Here is a 22,607-nt window from a genome sequence, read left to right as displayed (position 1 = left end):
TTTTGTTTGTTTCTTTTCTTTTATTCTTAGGTGGTTTTTATTTGTTTTTTTAACATCTTTATTGGAGTATAATTGCTTTACAATGGGGTGTTAGTTTCTGCTGTATAACAAAGTGTATCAGCTATACATATACATATATCCCCATATCTCCTCCCTCTTGCATCTCCCTCCGACCCTCCCTATCCCACCCCTGTAGGTGGACACAAAGCACCAAGCTGATCTCCCTGTGCTATGCTGCTGCTTCCCACTAGCTATCTGTTTTACATTTGGTAGTGTATATATGTGCATGCCGCTCTCTCACTTGGTCCCAGCTTCCCCTTCCCCCTCCGGGTGTCCTAAAATCCATGCTCTACATCAGTGTTGTTATTCCTGTCCTGACTCTAGGTTCTTCAGAAACTTTTTTTTTCTTCTTAGATTCCATATATATGTGTTAGCATACGGTATTTGTTTTTCTCTTTCTGACTTACTTCACTCTGTAAGACAGACTCTATGTCCATCCACGTCACTACAAATAACTCAATTTCATTTCTTTTTATGGCTGAGTAATAGTCCATTGTATATATGTGCCACATCTTATTGATCCATTCATCTGTCGATGGACACTTAGGTTGCTTCCATGTCCTGGCTATTGTAAACAGAGCTTCAATGAACATTGTGGTACATGACTCTTTTTGATTTATGGTTTTCTCAGGGTATATGCCCAGTAGTGGGATTGCTGGATCATATGGTAGTTCTATTTTTAGTTTCTTGAGGAACCTCCATACTGTTCTCCATAGTGGCTGTATCAATTTACATTCCCACCAGCAGTGCAAGATGGTTCCCTTTTCTCCACACCCTCTCCAGCATTTATTGTTTGTAGATTTTTTGATGATGGCCATTCTGACTGGTGTGAGGTGATACCTCACTGTAGTTTTGATTTGCATTTCTCTAATGATTAGTGATGTTCAGCATCCTTTTATGTGTTTGTTGGCCATCTGTATATCTTTTTTGGAGAAATGTCTATTTAGGTCTTCTGCCCATTTTTGGATTGGGTTGTTTGGTTTTTTGATATTGAGCTGCATGAGCTGCTTGTATATTTTGGAGATTAATCCTTTGTCAGTTGCTTCATTTGCAAACATTTTCTCCCATTCTGAGAGGTGCCTTTTCGTCTTGTTTATGTTTGCTTTGCTGGGCAAAAGCTTTTAAGTTTCATTAGGTCCCATTTGTTTATTTTTGTTTTTATTTCCATTTCTCTAGGAGGTGGGTCAAAAAGGATCTTGCTGTGCTTTATGTCATAGAGTGTTCTGCCTATGTTTTCCTCTAAGAGTTTTATAGTGTCTGGCCTTAAATTCTGTCTTTAATCCATTTTGAGTTTATTTTTGTGTATGGTGTTAGGGAGTGTTCTAATTTCATTCTGTTACATGTAGCTGTCCAGTTTTCCCAGCACCACTTATTGAAGAGGCTGTCTTTTCTCCATTGTATATTTGCCTTCTTTATCAAAGATAAAGTGACCATATGTGCATGGGTTTATCTCTGGGCTTTCTATCCTGTTCCATTTATCTATATTTCTGTTTTTGGGCTAGTATCATACTGTCTTGATTACTGTAGCTTTGCAGTATTGTCTGAAGTGAGAGAGCCTGATTCCTCCAGTCCATTTTCCTTTCTCAAGATTGCTTTGGCTATTCGGGGTCTTTTGTGTTTCCATACAAATTGTGAAAATTTTTGTTCTAGTTCTGTGAAAAATGCCATTGGTAGTTTGATACGGATTGCATTGAATCTGTAGATTGCTTTGGGTAGTATAGTCATTTTCACAATGTTGATTCTTCCAATCCAAGAACATGATATATCTCTCCATCTGTTCATATCATCTTTAATTTCTTTCATCAGTGTCTTAAAGTTTTCTGCATACAGGTCTTTTGTTTCCTTAGGTAGGTTTATTCCTAGGTACTTTATTCTTTCGGTTGCAGTGGTAAATGGGAGTGTTTCCTTAATTTCTGTTTCAGATTTTTCATTATTAGTGTATAGGAATGCAGGAGATTTCTGTGCATTAATTTTTTATCCTGCTACTTTACAAAATTCATTGATTATCTCTAATAATTTTCTGGTAGCATCTTTAGGATTCTCTATGTATAGTATCATGTCATCTGCAAACAGTGACAGCTTTACTTCTTCTTTTCCAATTTGGATTCCTTTTTCTTCTCTGATTGCTGTGTCTAAAACTTCCAAAACTATGTTTAATAATAGTGGTGAGAGTGGACAACCTTGTCTTGTTCCTGATCTTAGTGGAAATGGTTTCCATTTTCACCATTGAGAACGATGTTGGCTGTGGGTTTGTCATATATGGCCTTTATTATGTTGAGGTAAATTCCCTCTATGCCTACTTTCTGGAGGGTTTTTATCATAAATGGGTGTTGAATTTTGTCAAAAGCTTTCTCTGCATCTGCTGAGATGATCATATGGTTTTTCTCCTTCAGTTTGTTAATGTGGTGTATCACATTGATTGATTTGTGTATATTGAGGAATCCTTGCATTCCTGGGATAAACCTCACTTGATCATGGTGTATGATCCTTTTAATGTGCTGTTGGATTCTGTTTGCTAGTATTTTGTTGAGGATTTTTGCATCTATGTTCATCAGTGATACAGTGAAACTGGTAGTTTTCTTTCTTTGTGACATCTTTGTCTGGTTTTGGTATCAGGGTGATGGTGGCCTCGTAGAATGAGTTTGGGAGTGTTCCTCCCTCTGCTATATTTTGGAAGAGTTTGAGAAGGATAGGTGTTAGCTCTTCTCTAAATGTTTGATAGAATTTGCCTGTGAAGCCATCTGGTCCTGGGCTTTTGTTTGTTGGAAGACTTTTAGTCACAGTTTCAATTTCAGTGCTTGTGATTGATCTCTTTTTATTTTCTATTTCTTCCTGGTTCAGCCTCGGAAAGTTGTGTTTTTCTAAGAATTTGTCCATTTCTTCCAGGTTATCCATTTTATTGGCATATAGTTGTTTGTAGTAATCTCTCATGATCCTTTGTATTTCTGCAGTGTCCGTTGTTACTTCTCCTTTTTAATTTCTAATTCTATTGATTTGAGTCTTCTCCCTTATTTTCCTGATGAGTCTGGCTAATGGTTTATCAATTTTGTTTATCTTATCAAAGAACAAGCTTTTAGTTTTATTGATCTTTGCTATTGTTTCCTTCATTTCTTTTTCATTTATTTCTACATGATCTTTATGATTTCTTTCCTTCTGCTAACTTTGGGGGATTTTTGTTCTTTCTCTAGTTGCTTTAGGTGTAAGGTTCAGTTGTTTATTTGAGATGTTTCTTGTTTCTTGAGGTAGGCTTGTATTGCTATAAACTCCCCTCTTAGAACTGCTGTTGCTGCATTCCATAGGTTTTAGGTCATCGTGTTTTCATTGTCATTTATTTCTAGGTATTTTTTGATTTCCTCTTTGGTTTCTTCAGTGATCTCTTGGATATTTAGTAGTGTATTGTTTAACCTCCATGTATTTGTATTTTTTACAGATTCTTTCCTGTAATCAATATCTAATCTCATAGCGTTGTGGTCGGAAAAGATACTTGATACGATTTCAATTTTCTTAAATTTACCAAGGCTTGATTTGTGTCCCAAGATATGATCTATCCTGGAGAATGTTCCATGAGCACTTGAGAAGAAAGTATATTCTGTTGTTTTTGGATGGAATGTGCTAGAAATATCAATTAAGTCCATCTTGTTTAATGTATCATTTAAAGCGTTTGTCCTTATTTATATTCATTTTGGATGATCTGTCCATTGGTGAAAGTGTGATGTTAAAGTCCCCTACTATGATTGTGTTACTGTCGATTTCCCCTTTTATGGTTGTTAGCATTTGCCTTATGTATTGAGGTTCTCCTATGTTGGGTGCATAAATATTTACAATTGTTATATCTTCCTCTTGGATCGATCCCTTGATCATTATGTAGTGTCCTTCTTTGTCTCTTGTAATAGTCTTTATTTTAAAGTCTATTTTGTCTGATATGAGAATTGCTACTCCAGCTTTCTTTTGATTTCCATTTGCCAGGAATCTCTTTTTCCATCCCCTCACTTTCAGTTTGTATGTGTCCCTAGGTCTGAAGTGGTCTCTTGTAGACAGCATATATACGGGCTTGTTTTTGTATGCATTCAGCCAGTTTATGTCTTTTGGTTGGAGCATTTAATCCATTTACATTTAAGGTAGTTATCAATATGTATGATCCTATTATCATTTTCTTAATTGTTTTGAGTTTGTTGTAGTAGGTCTTTTCCTTCTCTTGTGTTTCCTGCCTGGAGAAGTTCCTTTAGCAGTTGATGTAAAGCTGGTTTGGTGGTGCTGAATTCTCTTAGCTTTCACTTGTCTGTAAAGGTTTTAATTCCTCCATGAAATCTAAATGAGATCCTTGCTGGGTACAGTAATCTTGGTTGTAGGTTTTTCCCTTTCATCACTTTAAATATGTCCTGCCACTCCCTTCTGGCTTGCAGAGTTTCTGCTGAAAGATCAGGTGTTAACCTTATGGTGATTCTCTTGTATGTTATTTGTTGCTTTTCCCTGCTGTCTTGTTTTTAATGTTGGTTGTCACCCACAAAATTGGTTCACCACCTGCTAAATTATCGCTGCTGATGGAAATGGATATCACTGAAGGCTTTTAAGCAAGAGAGGGACATGTTTAGCTTTGTGCTAAAGATCGCTCACACCAGCAAACTGTATAGAGAATGGTTTAGAAGCAGTCTATCCAGTGCTGTCAGCCAGAACTTTCTGCAATGGTGGAGATTTTCTTTATCAGCACTGTTCAGTATAGTAGCCAATAGCCACTTGTGCCTATTGAGCACTTGCAATGTGGCTAGTATGACTGAGAAATTGAACTTTTAATTCTACTTATTTTAATTAATTAAAATTTAAAGAGCCAGGGCTTCCCTGGTGGCGCAGAGATTAAGAATCTGCCTGCTAATGCAGGGAACACGGGTTCGAGCCCTGGCCTGGGAAGATCCCACATGCCGCGGAGCAACTAAGCCCGTGCGCCACAACTACTGATCCTGTGCTCTAAGGCCCGCATGCCACAACTACTGAGCCCACTTGCCACAACTACTGAAGCCCACGTGCCTAGAGCCCGTGCTCCGCAACAAGAGACGCCACTGCAATGAGAAGCCCGTGCACCGCAACAAAGAGTAGACCCGCTCACTGCAACCAGAGAAAGCCCGCACACAGCACAAAGACCCAATGCAGCCAAAAATTAAAATAAATAAAATAAATAAATTTATTAAAAAAAAATTTAAAGAGCCACATGTGGCTAGTGGCTACCATATTAGATAGCCATGAGGATTATGTGGCACCTTTGTGCAAATTACAAAGGTACTCTCTCCAGATAAACAGAGCTCCTGTACCCGTGCACAAGAATGCAGGCGATACTTCAGCCCCACTAACCTCCTTGGCCAGCCACCTTTTGCAGTATACAAACTGCTCAACTGGACGCGATGACCCCCATTAGAGAAGCATGAGACTGGAAGCAAGGAGCCCATAGCAATGATCCAGGCAAAAGTTGCTGTGGCTCTGACTAAAGCTGTGGAAGCTGGGAGAAAAAGGAGTGAATATATTTGATAATATTTAGGAGATAAGCTCGGTAGGACTTGGTTGACTGTATGCAGTGGTGACAGAAAGGAAGGCATCAAAGAAGACATATACAGTACTACAGGCCATAGAAGCATGGCAAAATACAGCATTGGGCAATATTTGTCCAGGGGAACTCATGATCTAATGAGGGCAGAGGCAGTTTCCTGATGTCGGGGGAAACAAGAGTTTACGTGGAATTGTCCAAGCCAGACCATGAGATCCAGCCACCTTATGAATGAATCCCATCTACACTTTGGAAAATAATGTTTCATCACCATATACCTCGAGGTCCTACCTTTTGGCAACAAGCTCCTCTCCAGCTTCATTTGTGTAAAAAATTAATAAACAGAAACCTGAATTAAATAGGGTTGGGAGACCAGCAAGGGAGCTCTCATGCCCTGTGATAACAGCAGAGCCCAAAAGGAAGATGAAAGACTCCTCCTCTTTCCTGGCAAGGACTCAAACAATTAAAAGCCGTGGGCTCTGGGGCTTCCCTAGTGGTGCAGTGATTGAGAGTCCGCCTGCTGATGCAGGGAACATGGGTTCATGCCCCGGTCCAGGAAGATCCCACATGCCGCGGAGCGGCTGGGCCCGTGAGCCATGGCCACTGAGCCTGCGCGCCCGGAGCCTGTGCTCCGCAACGGGAGAGGCCACAACAGTGAGAGGCCCGCGTACCGCAAAATAAATGAATAAAAATAAAGTCATGGGCTCTTTGTTCGCCATAGTCCTCCCAACTTCCTTTGCCCCTCTATAAAAGTGTTCTTCTTCCTCCCTTGCCATTTTGGGGACTTGCATGTGGATGCAGATCCCGAATCGCAGTTCTCTACTGATCTGGAATAAACCGATCTTTGCTGGAGAAACATCTGGCAATCTATTTCAGGTCAATACTTGAAATGTATCTTTCCCTTACCTGGTAACTATGTCCAGCACCTTATCACACAAAGGGGAACTGCCTCCCGAGGACCCACCCTCAGCTCTAGAAGGGACGACTCACCTGAGAAAGTAGAAAAAATGGGCAAGAGAAATTTTGAACTTCATTCAAGGGTAGCATTTTAGGTGTCTCGACAAGGTTTATTCTACGTCAGATAGAGTGCTGACTGATTCGCTCAGAGGCTGGGGCAGTGTGAAGCCCCCTTTACATTTTACCAGAGCACGCAGGTAAATTTTAGACCTGTGTAGTCTAATACAGGAGCCGTTAGTCACGCGTGGCTGTTTAAATTGATTAAAATTAAATAAAATTAAAAATTTGGTTCCTCAGCTCCACTAGCCATATTTCCAGTGCTCAATAGCCTCATGTGGCTTCTGGCTACCCTATTGGACAACGTAGTTAAAGACTATTTCCATCATCGCGGAAAGTTCTGTTGGACAGCACTGCTTCAGACAATATTACACAACTGTAATCCGTTAGAAAATACACCGATTTTAATGAGGGCAAATGGCTAATTAGATGAACCAACCATAGACAAGGCAGTCGTCGAGGAAAAGAATGGGTTTACTTGACATTTTGGAGCCCATTATGAGCAGAAAGTGCAAACAATTCTCAGTAAATTTAAGAAGTTGCATTAACCCTTTTCAGCCCATGGGAGTAATCTTGTAGTCAATGGTGAATTAAGTTCCTGCTTCTAGTTACATATATGGATGGGGCTGGATGATATTGCAAAGAAATATTAATCTTATGCTCGCTCACTCACTCCCTTTCCCCCCCCTTCTCTTCTTCCCCCACTCAAATTTCCTTTGTTCAAGTTGTCTTCCCATCAGTTTGCCTCTACTCCCATGCCCTCAGCCCAGACAGGCGGAGGTCAGCCACCAGAGAGCTGGAAAACAAAGCCCACAAATACAAAGCATATAGTCTAAGAATTGGATCCAGAAAGTTCAGATACACACCTGAGAGAACTTTCCAGCCCCTTAGACTAGATGAAGAAAGCCAGTGCTGAGGAAGAGGGAAGAGGAGGTGCTGAGCAGTCAGGAGAACGTGAGCTCAAGCAGGCTGCAAGCTTCCCTGGGAACCAGCACCGCCTTGCCAAACTCCAGCGAGCGCCTGGCAGCTGAGCTCAATTTTCCTTTCCGTTGGTGTCTGTTGAGAACTGCCATTCGACAGCAGGTCGTCTTCACACATCCATCTTCCAAGTGGGAGCGATGCTCACCACTCCGCTCGGCACCACATTCAGTCCCTGCCGAGAAGACGTTCTTCTTTCTTTGGCCCAGGAGGCTGGTAAACCACGCACCCTCTCTGTGGAGAGGGAATGAATAGGCTCCTCAAAGACACCATGGAAGGGCTTCCGTGGTGGCGCAGTAGTTGAGAGTCTGCCTGCCGATGCAGGGGACACGGGTTCGTGCCCCGGTCCGGTCCCGGTGCCGCGAAGCGGCTGCGCCCGTGAGCCATGGCTGCTGAGCCTGCGCGTCCGGAGCCTGTGCTCCGCAACGGGAAAGGCCACAACAGTGAGAGGCCCGCGTACCGCAAAAAAAAAAAAAAAAAAAGACATCGTAGTAACATAAAGGGAGAGTCCCGACACTACTGTGAATTTGTCCTCAACCAACTCAAGGTCTCCCACAGGCATGGAGCAAGAGGAGAACATGTCATCCAGATGACATATACCATAAGGAACCTATGATGTTTGGGGAGGACCTGGGACCTTACGTTGAGTAATGAGCACAGAAAATGGTAGGCCAGCGGTTCCCAACGTTCCAGAAGAGGTTTGCATATTCGGGGGAAAATCAATTTCACCCAGTGATTGTGGGTGGCACCTGGATCTGGACATGTGTCTGAGATGTAAGCCTTGTAGCCGTGGAGCTGAGATGAATGGGAGGTATAGCAGAAAGTATTGGTTGCCACTCCCACTTCTTTCTTGTTGGCAGAGTTCAGAGTTTGTTCAAGGGTTCATGATCCTCATCCCATGTGCTTCAAGGAGGAGCCCTTCCCCAGCCCAAGGTTTTAGGGAAAGGCAGCTCCTGCCCTCCAGAGTGATGTCTGACTCCCAGCTGCTCTGTATGGGGCAGAGCTGATGGCTGTTCGTGTTATTTTCTGTTTACCACATACATTTCTAAATCATTGGGTTAAGGCTGCATACAATCTTTTTTTTTTTTTGACTGCTCCACATCTTAGTTCCCCGACCAGGGATCGAACCCACACCCCCTGCAGTGGAAGCCCGGAGTCTTAACCACTGGACCACCAGGGAAGTCCCTATATACAAATAGACAGCATCAGGCTGTCCAGCAGGATGTGGTTTCTCACATCAGGTGGCTGGGTTATCCACCTTGCCCTTTGCCCTAGGAGTGCCTGTTATACAACCAGTATGAGAGGAATCAATGTACAAAAATGACTCAACAATCTCATGTGTGCAAAATCTCTCTTTACTGGTATTCTTTTTCTAATGTGTGCCTTTTTTTTATAAAGCCACGTGAAGGTAAAATTTTTAAATGGTGAAAAACACAGATCTTAAGTGTATAAGGAGTTTCAGTACACGCATGCACGCATGTAACGAGCACCCGCAAACAAGATAGAGAACTTGGCCATCACCTCACAAAGTTCCCTCATGGCCCACCCCCATAGGCAACAACCGTCCTGCTTCCTAGTAACATAGATTAGCTTCATCTGTTCTTGAACTTCATTAAATGGAATCCTGTGATATGTATTCTTTGTGTCTGGCTGTTTGGGCTTAGCACAATATTTGGGGCTTTTCTTTGAGACTCTTCCACAGGAGTTCCTTTTTTTTTGGCTGCATTGGGTCTTTGTTGCTGTGCGCGGGCTTTCTCTAGCTGTGGCGAGCGGGGTCTACTCTTTGTTGTGGTGCACGGGCTTCTCATTGCAGTGGCTTCTCTTGTTGCAGAGCACGTGCTCTAGGTGCGTGGGCTTCAGTAGTTGTTGCACATGGGCTCAGTAGTTGTGGCCTGCAGGCTCAGTAGTTGTGGCACACGGGCTTCGTTGCTCCGCGGCATGTGGGATCTTCCCAGACCAGAGATCAAACCCATGTCCCCTGCATTGGCAGGCAGATTCTTAACAACTGCACCACCAGGGAAGTCCCTCATTCATTTTTAAAATCAACTTTATTAAAGTATGATTTACATAAAATAAAATATCCCCATTTTAAGGCACAGTCAATGAATTCAGACAAAATTATACACTCAGGTAACCACCCATAATCAGTGCGTTCCACATTTACAACACCCCAAAAAAGTTCCACTGTGCCCCTTCCCAATGCCTAGCCCAAGGCCACCACTGATCTGTTTTCTGTCTATAGATTAGATTTGTCTTACCTAGAGCATCTTATCATTAAAATTATACAGTATGTATTCTTTTTTTTAACATGTTTATTGGGGTATAATTGCTTTACAATGGTGTGTTAGTTTCTGCTTTATAACAAAGTGAATCAGTTATACATATACATATGTTCCCATATCTCTTCCCTCTTGCGTCGCCCTCCCTCCCACCCTCCCTATCCCACCCCTCCAGGCGGTCACAAAGCACCGAGCCAATATCCCTGTGCCATGCAGCTGCTTCCCACTAGCTATCTACCTTACCTTTGTTAGTGTATATATGTCCATGCCTCTCTCTCGCCCTGTCACAGCTCACCCTTCCCCCTCCCCATATCCTCAAGTCCGTTCTCCAGTACAGTATGTATTCTTACGTCTGGATTCTTTCAGCATGTTTCTGAGATTCATCCATGTTGTTGCTGTATTAGTAGTCCATTCCTTTTTATTGATCTGTAATATTCCATCATGTGAATACATCACAGTTTGTTTATCCATCCTCTTATTGAAGGACATCTGGGTTATTTCCATTCTGGAGCTATTACAGATAAATATGCTCTATACATTCTTGTACAAGTCTTTTCTTGGGGCCATAGATTTTCATTTCTCTTAGGTAAATATTAGTGAAGTTGCTGGGTCATAGAGAAGGTGCTATGTTCTTTATTGTTTTTAAAACACTTAATTCTAACTCCAGTTCTGCTTCCACTGAATTCGTGAAAGATTGTGTACCAGGTATTATTGGGGATCCCCCTTCCCAGTGTCACACTAGAGTCTTGGAAATGTATGTGGTCACAGAGGCAGAACTGGCAGGTATTAGAATCATTGCCAAGTTTGGAAACTCTGGTCCCCCCACAGGCACCCTAAGGTCACCCTTTCTATTATGTCAGCACCTCTCCAGGGCCCACGGAACAGGGCACAGATCTCCACTCCTACGTTCTGTTGACTACTTTCTCCCTAGTGTCTCTCCATTTGTGGCCTTGCCATCTGTTGCCAAGTGTCCTTGTATATCTCACATTCAAACTCCCTTAGAGATAGGGTCTGTGTGGTCCACTTGGGGATGTTGTCCTGGTTGAGCAGACCAGTGCCTAGATGCTAGCTTCCCACAGGCTTCTCATCCCTTTCTACTTTAGGAGACTGATTAGCTATCCTCTCTTCTTTCTCTCCTGGACCCTCAAAACCCTCACACATCACCCTCCCCTTCTGGGACACCTGGAAGAGTCTCTTCAGTGCAATTAGGGCTCTCATAAAGGGCAAGGAGAGTGGTTGGCTTCAAATGGCTTTCTTCTTTCTGTCCTGTCTGCAAAAATCCCCGAGGCATGGAAGCCTAAACCGCCTAGCCACCTTCACAGTGTAGGGGGAGAAGGAAATATGAGAGAAAAACACCATAATTATTTCAAGAAATTATTTAGCCACCTTTTAGTGCCGGGGAGCACTTGATCTTCTTTAGGTGTGACTTCCTGAGGTTGTAATTGGAACACCCCCTGTGTTTCAGTCTCAAATTTCCTTTACTGGATGTTCTGCCAATTGGATCTGTGAGTGGTTATTCAGGCCCATTGGGGTTGCAAGGAACAGAGTCATGTCCAGGTGGCATGGGTTTAGGGAAGTTTATCCTAAGGATAGACTGAGAAGTAGAGGAGCCAGGTACTGCTGCCTGGGAGCTGCTCCGCCCTCCCAGAACCACATCCCCAAGGGTATCATACAGAACCTGTGTCTCTGGGAGTTTGAATATGAGATATACAAGGACACTCAGCAACCGGGGGCAAGGCCACAAGTGGAGAGACACTAAAGAGAAAGCAGTCAACAGAACCCAGGGTAAAAGCTGGAACCATAAACAGCACAAGAATGAGTTGATCAAAACCATGTCTAAGCAGAAGTAAAGAAGCTGGTTTCCCCACAGGAGCCTGCTTCTCTTCCTAAACAAGAATGGGAAGTTATTCAAACTCAATAAGTCAAAAGTTCAATATGTTCACTGCTTGGCTGCTGTTGTATCTATTGTTCATGTCATCCTAAGCCAACCTCATTAGAACCTGAAACACCACAGAACCTGACGCTGGGAGTCTAGTAACTCCACTGGCTCAGAAAACAGGAAAAGAAAAAGCAAACTTGCAGATATAACACAGCAAGTTGTGGTGCATGCGAGTGCTGTTTAGCTAGCGTGGAGCACCATTCTCAGGGCTTCTACACGTGGTGATTAGGCTGGATAATGAGTGCATGCGTATCTGCTTTATCATTTGTTAATCTTTGAATTTTACGCTCTTTTGTGGTTAATCTTTAAACTGTACCCTCTTAAGATCTTTATATACTTTTGTCATTAGAAACTTTTTTTTTTTTTTTTTTTGGCTGCATCGGGTCTTAGTTGCAGCACCTGGGATCTTCATTGATGCATGCGGGATCATACGTTGTGGCGCATGGGCTTCTCTCTAGTTGTGGTGTGCAGGTTTTCCCTCTCTTATTGAGGACTGGGAGCTCAGTAGTTGTGGCACACGGGCTTAGTTGCCCCGCGGCATGTGAGATCTTAGTTCCCTGACCAGGGATCGACCCTGCGTCCCCTGCACCGGAGGGCAGAATCTTTACCACTGGACCACCAGGGAAGTCCCTTTAATTTTTTTTTTAAAGTAACAAGTATATAACTTTATTTATTTATTTTAAAATGTCTTTTTTTTTTCATTTATTTTTGGCTGCGTTGGGTCTTCGTTGCTGCACGCGGGCTGCGCGCAGGTTTTCTCTAGTTGCGGTGAGCCCGGGCTGCTCTTTGTTGCAGTGCGCAGGCTTCTCATTACGGTGGCTTCTCTTGTTGCGGAGCACGGGCTCTAGGCATGCGGGCTTTAGTAGTTGTGGCTCGTAGGCTCAGTAGTTGTGGCGCACGGGCTTAGCTGCTCTTAGGCATGTGGGATCTTACCGGACCATGGCTCGACCCTGTGTCTCCTGCATTGGCAGGCGGTTCTATTTTTTTCTTTTTTCTCTTTTTCTCTTTCTTTTTTGCGGTACGCGGTCCTCTCACTGTTGTGGCCTCTCCCATTGCGGAGCACAGACTCCGGATGCGCAGGCTCAGCGGCAATGGCTCACGGGCCTAGCCGCTCCGCGGCATGTGGGATCTTCCCGGACCGGGGCACGAACCCATGTCCCCTGCATCGGCAGGCGGACTCTCAACCACTGCGCCACCAGGGAAGCCCTTGGCAGGCGATTCGTAACCACTGCGCCACCAAGGAAGTCCCAGGTTTACAACTTTAAAAGAACTCATTTTCCTCCAGTTCTATTGGACCAGCTCCATTTGTTTCTCAGAGAGAGCCCCAGGTGAGTAGAACAGAAATGAGATTCCACCTCTCACATCCAAGGATATAAGGACTGTCCTTTAGAAGCTGGGCGCATCCTGGCCAGGCCAGACTGGGGCAGGTGCCAGCCTGGACACGCACCACATTGCAGTGCACTGGGCTGTTTGCAGTGCTGTGGGCAGGGCTGAAGGAAACTAACAAGGGGGCGTGCAGTACACTGCAGCCCGAAATAGCCAGGAGCCGCTACCACCCCCAGGCCAAAAAGGTTGTAATAGGAACTGAATCTGAATTCATAATGTGAGTGGCTATGAGGCAGGAAGGACTAAGATGACCCATGAGTAAAGGGAAGTCTAACTGGTTTTGAGCAAAAGCCAAAGTGGTGAGATTGAGAAAAGGCTAATAGAGTCCATGGTCAGGCAGTTCAACTGCAGCAACAGGCAGAGAGGTGCTTTGTTACCCTAATGGAAGAAGATCAACAAACTTCTGCATTTGACATGAAAACCAGAAAATTCAGTCTTGCAGGTCAAGCTAGGTGCTTCCAGTTCCTGGGCCATATTCCAGTCTCAATGACACTCACCTCTTCAACCATCCCTGGGTCAGGTACTTCTGACTGGGAGCAGTTGGGAGGAGTCTCACGATTAATCCCATGACTAGAGATGGATTAAAATGAATACCCAGCAGCTTCAACAAGGAATGTGTGCCACCAGTATGGAAAAAAAAATTTGATACCACTTCACTGAGAAAAATAAAAGAGCTAACGGAAAGATTTTCCTTGATTGAAGTTTAAAAAGATGTCATTTTCTCCCAAATTAATTTATGTTACCACGATTGTAATCAAAATGAGATTTCGAACGTTATTTTAAAATTCACCTTAATACTTGAAAATACCAAACAAATATTTGAAAACAAAGAAAAATGAAAAGAAATTAGCTTTATGAGATTTGAAAACATTTTACAAAGCAGTAATAATTATAAGTATGATTGAGGCACAAAAATCAACAAATATATCAATATCTTAGAATAATTATTCCAGAAAAAAACACAATTCCACATAATAATTGAATGCTTTTTAAAGAAGGCATCCCAAATTATCGGAAAAAATATTTTTCATGATGTTAAAACCTTTGTCGAGGTACATTAATAATTTAAATTCTCTCTTGATACCATATAATTAGGTAAATTCAAGGTTAGCCATTTAAAATAAAGGAACGCATAGCATTGTCAGATCTCCGGGCGTGGGTATACTTTTTAAACTAAAACCAGTCTGTTACATCTTACACACACACACACACACACACACACACACACACACACACACACACAAACCCACCCAATCAACAGTCAATTACAAAATAAATAAAATTTTCAATATATAAAAATACACCAAAGTAAAGAAGAAAACTGAAATACTCTGTTTAAAAAAAAAGACAAAGGATGAATAAGTACACTGAAATCTCTCTAAAAATGAACTCTAAACCCCCAGCTGATAAATGGACAAAGGGTAGGGTCACACAGTTTACAGTTGTAGTTGATTAACAAACATATGAGAAAATAAACTCTCTCTAGTAATCAAAGAAAAAGCCAATTTAAAAATAAAGATTACCATTTTGGTAAATCAAATTAGGTAGTACTTTAAATAAATGAAAGTATTTGGTATCGGCAAGCCTCCCTTGTCCATAGCTTCTCAGTATAATAACCCTCTTGAAAATCATCCAAAACATGGAAAAGCCTTTTGCACAAAAATATCTCTAGCAATAGTATTGGAAACCACCAAAATACCCAATAATAAAAGAATTGTTATGTAAACCGTGACATATGCACTAAGAAAAATATTATAAAATTATCTAATTATGTTTATAAATAGTTCCTTTTTAAATGGAGAATGTATAATTACATTACTCATGAAATTGGATACATACCATATACAATTATCTTTTTTAAATACATGGGAAATGATTGAAAGGAAACTAATATATATTAAAATGCTTTTTCCAGCTTTATTGAGATATTATTGACTTATATGTAAGTTTAAGGTGTACAACATGATGATTTGATACACATATATTGCAAAGTGATTATCACAGTAAGGTTAGTTAACACCTTTATCACCTCACATAATTACCATTCTTTTGGTGTGGTGATAACATTTAAGATTTACTCTCTTAACAGTACAACAATATATCAATACATTCAAGTACATAATACAGTACTGTTAATTACAGTCACCGTGCTGTACATTAGATCCCCAGAACTTAGTCATCTTATAGCTTGTAGCTGGTGTCGTTTGATCAGCATCTCCCAGTTCGCTCCACCACCACCCCACCCCCAGCCCTTGGCAACTACCTTTCTACTCTCTATTTCTATGAATTCATCTGTTTTAGATTCCACACATAAGTGAGATCATACAGTATTTGTCTTTCTCTGTCTGACTTGCTTCACTTAGCATAATGCCCTCAAGGGCCATTCCTATTGTTGCAAAAGATAGAATTTCCTTCTTTTTTATGGCTGAATAATATTACTCTGTGTATGTGTTTGTGTGTGTGTGACATTTTCTTTATCCTTTCATCCATCAATGGACACTTTGGTGGTTTCCATGTCTTGGCTATTATAAATAATGGTGCAATGAACAGGGGGATGTAGGTATCTCTTTAGGAAAGTAGTTTCATTCCCTTTGGATAAATACACAGAAGTAGGATTGCTGAATCTTACAGTAGTTCTACTTTTAATTTTTTGAGGAACCTCCATACTGTTTTCCATAGTAGCTATACCTATTTACATTTCCACCACCACTACACAAGGGTTCCCTTTTTCCCACTTCCTTGACAATGCTTGTTATCTCTGTCTTTTTGATGATAGCCATTCTAACAGGTACAAGGTCATATCTCATTGTGGTTTTGATCTACATTTCCCAGATGATTAGTAATGTTGAGCATATTTTCTTGTACCTATTGGCCATTTGCGTGTCTTCTTGGGAGAAATGTCTTTCAAGTCCTTTGCCCAATTTTTAATAGAATTGTTTGAGGTTTTTTGCTACTGGGTTGTATGAGTTCCTTATATTGGTTATTAATATATATATTGGTTATTAATCCCTTCTCAGATAGATGGTTTGCAAATATTTTCTCCCATTCTGTAGGTTGCCATTTCATTTTGCTGATTGTTTCTTTTGCTGTGCAGAAGCTTTTAGCTTGATGTAGTTCCTCTTGTTTATTTTTGCTTTTGTTGCTTCCACTTTTGGTGTCATATCCAAAAAATTGTTGTCAAGAGCCAATGTCAAGGAGCTTTTTCTCTATGTTTTCTTCTAGGAGTTTTATAGTTTCAGGTCTTACATTTAAGTCTTTAATCCATTTTGAGTTAATTTTGTGAGTGGTGTAAGATAGGGGTCCAATTTCATTCTTTTGCATGTGAATATCCAGTTTTCCCAACACAATTTATTGAAGAAACTATCCTGTCCTCACTGAGTATTTTTGGCTCCCTTGTCAAATATTAGTTGACTGTATATGCATGGGTTTATTTCTGGGCTCTTGATTCTGTTCCATTGGTCTATGTGTCTGTTTTTACACTGGTACGATACTATTTTGAATACTATGGCTTAGTGATAAAGTCTGAAATAAGGAATGTGATGCCACCAACTTTGTTCTTCTTTCTCAGGATTGCTTTGGCTATTTGGAGTCTTTTGTAGCTCTATATGAGTTTTAGGATTGTTTTTATTTCTATTTCTATGAAAAATACTGTTGGAATTTTGATAGAGATTGCATTAAATCCATAGATGTCTTTGGGTAGTATGGACATTTTAACAATATTAATTCTTCTGATCCATGAACATGGGATATGTTTCCATTTACTTGTGTCTTCTTCAATTTCTTTCATCAATGTCTTAATAGTTTTCAGTGGACAGATCTTTTACCCCCTTGGTTAAATTTATTCCTAAGTATTCTGTTGTTTTTGATGCTACTGTAAATGGGGTTGTTTTCTTTTTTTTAGATAGTTTGTTTTTAGTGAATTGAAATACAACTGAATTTTGTATCTTGGTTTTGTATCCTGCAATTTTACTGAATTCCTTCATTAGTTCTAACAGTTTTTTTGTAGAGTCTTTAGGGTTTTCTATGTTTAAGTTCATATCATCTGCAAACAGAGACAGTTTTACTTCTTCCTTTCCAATTTGGATTCATTTTATTTCTTTTTCTTGCCTAGTTGCTCTGGCTAGAACAACCAGTCTCAAACAGTTAGCTAGGCTCTTCCAAATAAGGCAATTGCTTAAGTATGTATAACCAGTCAAATAATTTCCTTGCTTTGCTTCAGCCTCTATTCTATAAAAGCCTTTCCCTTAGAAAGCTCCTAATCACTTCCAGTTTGGTGCTGCCTGATTTGAATCACTGTTTGCTCAAATAAACTCTTGTCAATTTTAACGTGCCTCTGTTTATCTTTTAATGGGACTATGGAATCCACTTCATATTCCTCACTGGGAACTGATCTGGAGTTTGTTCTAGACTTACAGGGTTCCAGGTTTACAGGTGGTCAAGGATATCACTTCCAGGCAGCCTGGGAACAATGGCAAACTTTGGAGATCTCAGAAAAAGAAAGGTACTTGCATGTTAAGAGATAATGCAGATGAAACTGGAGAAGAGCCACCAATCCTTGGTTCCTGGGCTTAGACGAGATGATAAGGGCAATTCAAGGGAGAAAGAAAGCATTAGAATAGCCTTGCCACCTTTTAAAAAATCTCCAGATAGAAGTTAACTCATTGGCATTTGTAGTCTTATAGCTCCAGTTTAGTTGATCATAGAGCAAGGACAACAACCTCCTATTAATCAACACCTCCTATTACAACTGTATAAGTAAAACATGCCACACAGAACAGAACATTCACAATTTAAAAGTTCATATCTAGGGACTTCCCTGGTGGCGCAGTGGTTAAGAATCCGCCTGCCAATGCAGGGAATGTGGGTTTGATCCCTGGTCTGGGAAGATCCCACATGCCATGGAGCAACTAAGCCCGTGTGCCACAACTACTGAGCCCACATGCCACAACTACTGAAGCCCGCACACCTAAAACCCATGCTCCACAAGAGAAGCCACCACAATGAGAAGCCCGTGCATCGCAACAAAGAGTAGCCCCCGCACACCGCAACTAGAGAAAGCCCGTGCACCCAGAGAAGATCCAACGCACCCAAAAAATAAATAAAATAAAATAAAATAAAAGCTCATATCTACAAACTACATGAAGAGCTAGTACTGAAATTAAGTCATGGTGAGATTTTGTTTGGAGATTCTTCTCTAGAATAGAAAACATGTTTAAAGAGAAAATATCAGTATTATACAAATACAAATATTGCTGACAACTATGATTGTGTATGTATCATATAAATTAAGCCTGTACCTAATTTGTACCAAATAAATAATGGGAAATAATTTTCCTCAAATTGAAGAATATGAATCCCCAGATTCAAATGGTCCATCAGATATCTTGCACAATGAATGAAACCAGATCCATACCGAGTTGCATCACAGAGACATTTCACAACACCAGAAATAAGAAGATCCCAAAAGCTTCCTGAGAGGAGAAGAATGTAATTTATGAAAGAATTGGAGTCCAACGGGCATCAGACTTCTTTTTGCGGTACGCGGGCCTCTCACTGTTGTGGCCTCTCCCGTTGCGGAGCACAGGCTCCGGACGCGCAGGCTCAGCGGCCACGGCTCACGGGCCCAGCCGCTCTGCGGCATGTGGGATCTTCCCGGACCGGGGCACGAACCCGTGTCCCCTGCATCGGCAGGTGGACTCTCAACCACTGCGCCACCAGGGAAGCCCCATCAGACTTCTTAACAGCACATTGAAGGTAGAAGGTGGAGGAGCAATGACCTTAAAATTCTGAGGGAAATTGATCCATCCTAGAATTTAATACCCAGAAAAGAGATGCCACTCTAAATTCAAATAATTTGAGGAGGTTTTGAAAAAGGGCTAATACTAAAGAGTGGGAAGGGATGCTGGAGTCCTCAAAGCTTTGCTGTTCCCATCACCAGGCCCAAGGATGAAGAGGAGGTGGTGGTTACCAGGATTCAGAAAAAGCAGATCATGTAGAGAGAACTACCTTGAGTGCAGGAATGACTTTCAGTGGAGGGCCACAGCCTGTGGAGGAAGCCCTAATGGAGTGATGGAGGGAATAAATACCCTATCTTCACCCCCTATCCTTCTTAGAGATTGGCTGAAATCAAAAAGAAATCAGAAGGCAAAGGAGCCAGTTGATATAGTTTCTAAACATCAGCCTCCTTGAGGGCACAGACCAGGGTGGAGAAGGACAGAGAGTGGGTCTGGAGAAGCAAACCAAAACTATCTGGCACACCAGCCAAACCACAAATTAACTGTGAGTATGGAGGAAAAACATTTTCAGAAACACAAAAGCTCTCCTCCCATGTGCCGTGAGCCTCAACGTCATGAGTTAACAAGACAGGGAATACATGGGATCCAACCGAGGGGCTCCAGCTAAGAAGCAAGAGGGGGAAACTTCAGGATGACATCTGGCCTCATACCTACAGAGCATCCAGTGTGTGTGCAGATCTAGAGGGAAGATGGGAGGCGGGGAAGTAGGGCTCCAAGGAGAAGAAGGGAACTGACAGCTTTTCCTATATGCTGAAGTATTGGGAAGAATTGCTCTAGGCCTTTTATTAATCTCTTGGGGTATTTGGGCAAAAAATAGCAATGAATACATTAAAAACTAAGAAAATGGGGGGAAATGATACTTATTAATCCAGTAAAACAAAATTTGTAGAAAGAGTAATCATGAAGAAACCCCCCAAAGACATCTAAAATCCAAAAGATGACCCGTAGGAAAGAATCATTGTTTGAATACTTGTCCCACTCTTGGAACCACAGCCAGTTGGTGTTAAATAAAGAAGCAATGACAACCAGCAGTAAGCAACCTACTCACCAGCAGCACGGGATGGATGCTCAAAGAAAGAACCCCTCTAGGAGAACAGAGGCAGCTTGCCCTGGGCAGGTGCATTAGCTAACACCTTTTCTGTCTCCTTCTTCCCCATCCCCAAGCCAGGGGGATAAGTGAGAAAGGCAGTGCAAGGGGACTGAGGACAGGTGCTCCCCACCACCGCCAGCCACAAGTTTAGCCTGTGCTAATGGGGAGAAAAGGTCTGAATCAAATCTGAGACGGAATTTTTAAAAGGAACAGAACGGAATCTTAGTAACAGAAAAGGCACTTTTAACAACTAAGCGACTGACATGTCATGGAAATATATCATTAAGGAAGCTTTCTAACCAGAGGGAAAAAGAGAGGTTTGACAAGGAACAGAGGTAACAGTTTTTTAAAAAAACAACCCAAAATTTGTTATAATATTCCGTTTGAGAATCCTTCATCAGACCAGTTACATAAATTAGAAAAATATCAGATGGTGGTTAAGTGCTATGCAGAGAATGAGAACAGATGGGACGTGAGTATCAATGTGTTGCCACCTTAGGAAGGATGACAGGAAAGCCTCTGAGCGGCACCATTTAAGCTCAGTTCAGAACACAGGAGCCAGCCACAGGAATATTGCAGGGGAAGGGATGAGGGGTGTGCAGAGGGGAGAGCGGGCAATCTTCCCGGGAAGAAGCTACAGCTAGTGAGAAAGACTGAGCTTGCTGTTGGAGGAACAAAAATAAGGCAGCTTGGCTCAGGTGTAGTGGGCTAGAATAGGACAAAATGAGATCAGAGAGGTACGCAGGGCTAGATCTGAGAGCTGACCCTGATGGCAGAACGAGAGAGTTGTACAGTCCCTGACGGCAGCAAGGCAAAGACACGTGTTTCTTGCAGGCCCTGCTCAAAATGCCAGACTGGAGAAACAAAGGGAGGGTACCAGAGTTGACTGCTAGAAGCCAAGAGCTGGGAGGGATGGTTGTAAAGTCACCAGCCATAGGGGGCATGACCCGAGTCAAGGGTCTTGCAGCCAAAGCCCCCACTGGGGGAATTGGCAAGAAACCCATGAAATCATTCCATGGGGGAAAAAAGGTGGTATTTGACACTGACCACGCCAGAGGGCACCAACTCCAGGTTACATCTGTACCAGGTTAATAAGTCTTTTCCTTCTCCCTTATGTTGCCCATTTCCTCCAGTCTCCAAGGGCCCAAAAACACCTAGTGAATGGAGGAGCGAAGCAGGGCAATAATGCGGGACAGGCCACACCCCACGTCACACGGTGGGTTTCCCAGCCTGGAACAAGCTTGAAGGAGGCAGAGTAGAGGAAGGGGAGATGGGAGGGAGGGAGGGAGCTTTAAAGAAAGTAAGATGTTGAAGTTCTGACATTAGGCTAGACTGGAATTTGTATTACCTGAAAAACTGAGCATAATTCCATAATTCTTAAGAGCGACCAGAAAAGCTATGGAGCCAGAGAATTCCTCCAGAGACAAGAGAAGAGGTAACCAAAAATGTCACAGGATTTCTCTGAGTGGTAGACCTTTTCTATCTTTTGCTTAGGGTTAGGCACTTAGTTGGCATTTATGGAGCCATACTGCCATCAAGCAGAGATTGTTTCAGTCAAAGCCAGTTACCAGGTCTCAAGGGATGGAGACAGCCACAGGGCTGGAAGGAACTGGCCCCATGGGGACTGCGGGGGGTTGGGGGGGTGGGTTGTTTTGTCCTGAGGGTGCACCTGGGCAATGGGCTCCTGGCCATAAAGTGTGTGTGTGTGTGTGTGTGTGTGTGTTTTAAGAAGATGCTATATTTAGTCCAACAAACAGCAGACTTCATGGTTTAAACGGCATTTGAGATGCTTTTTGAAGATCACTGGTTTTGGCAGGCAGCAGCAGCATGGGGAAGAGGTGTTTCTGTTGGTGGGGGACAGGGCCAGGGCATGTTTGTATAAAAGTTGGGCTGGAGATGGTGTAAATGTAGGGAATAGGGGCAGATGAAACCAGAGGTAGAACTGGGGTTAGGTATTTTATGCAAGTGAACAGACATGTCCATATTGACTTAAGTAATGGAGAGTTTCTAGTAAGGATAGACACGCAGAGGAACGCAGAAAAAGCTGACCAACCAACCAGGCCTCAGAACGAGGGGGACTCTGAAGAGTGGCCCTGGATCAAAGGAGGCCCTAGGAACCTAGAAGCCAGGAGGGTGGCCCTTCAATTCAGGGCTCCATCTTTAACATGATTCAGCTGCTCACTGCACACCTGCTTCATTCTATACCTCCCCAGCTGGCATCTTCTTTCCCTCTGCTCTGTAGGTTGCACTTGGCCTCTTCTCCATCTAACAGCGTTCTTCCAAGTTCAGCTCCCACTGCTAATGGCCTCATTCAAGAGAATGAGATCATCGTCCCACTATCAGGAATTGAACTATAATTGAATTGTACCTCTTTATAAAGTAACAAGACGGACACCGGGAAAGCAATTGGCCCAGCTCAGTGTTTGGTACCAGTTAGGCAACATCTTAGAGGCTGGTGGCCCTTGGGAGAGATCCTGTGTGTACTGACGATGGGGAGGGAGCTGCAGACAGGAGTACAGCCATGTGGGACAAA

This window comes from Grampus griseus (genome assembly GCF_964374135.1).
Source record: "Grampus griseus genome assembly, chromosome: 2".
Classification (NCBI taxonomy): Eukaryota; Metazoa; Chordata; class Mammalia; order Artiodactyla; family Delphinidae; genus Grampus; species Grampus griseus.
This window is presented reverse-complemented; position numbering follows the sequence as displayed.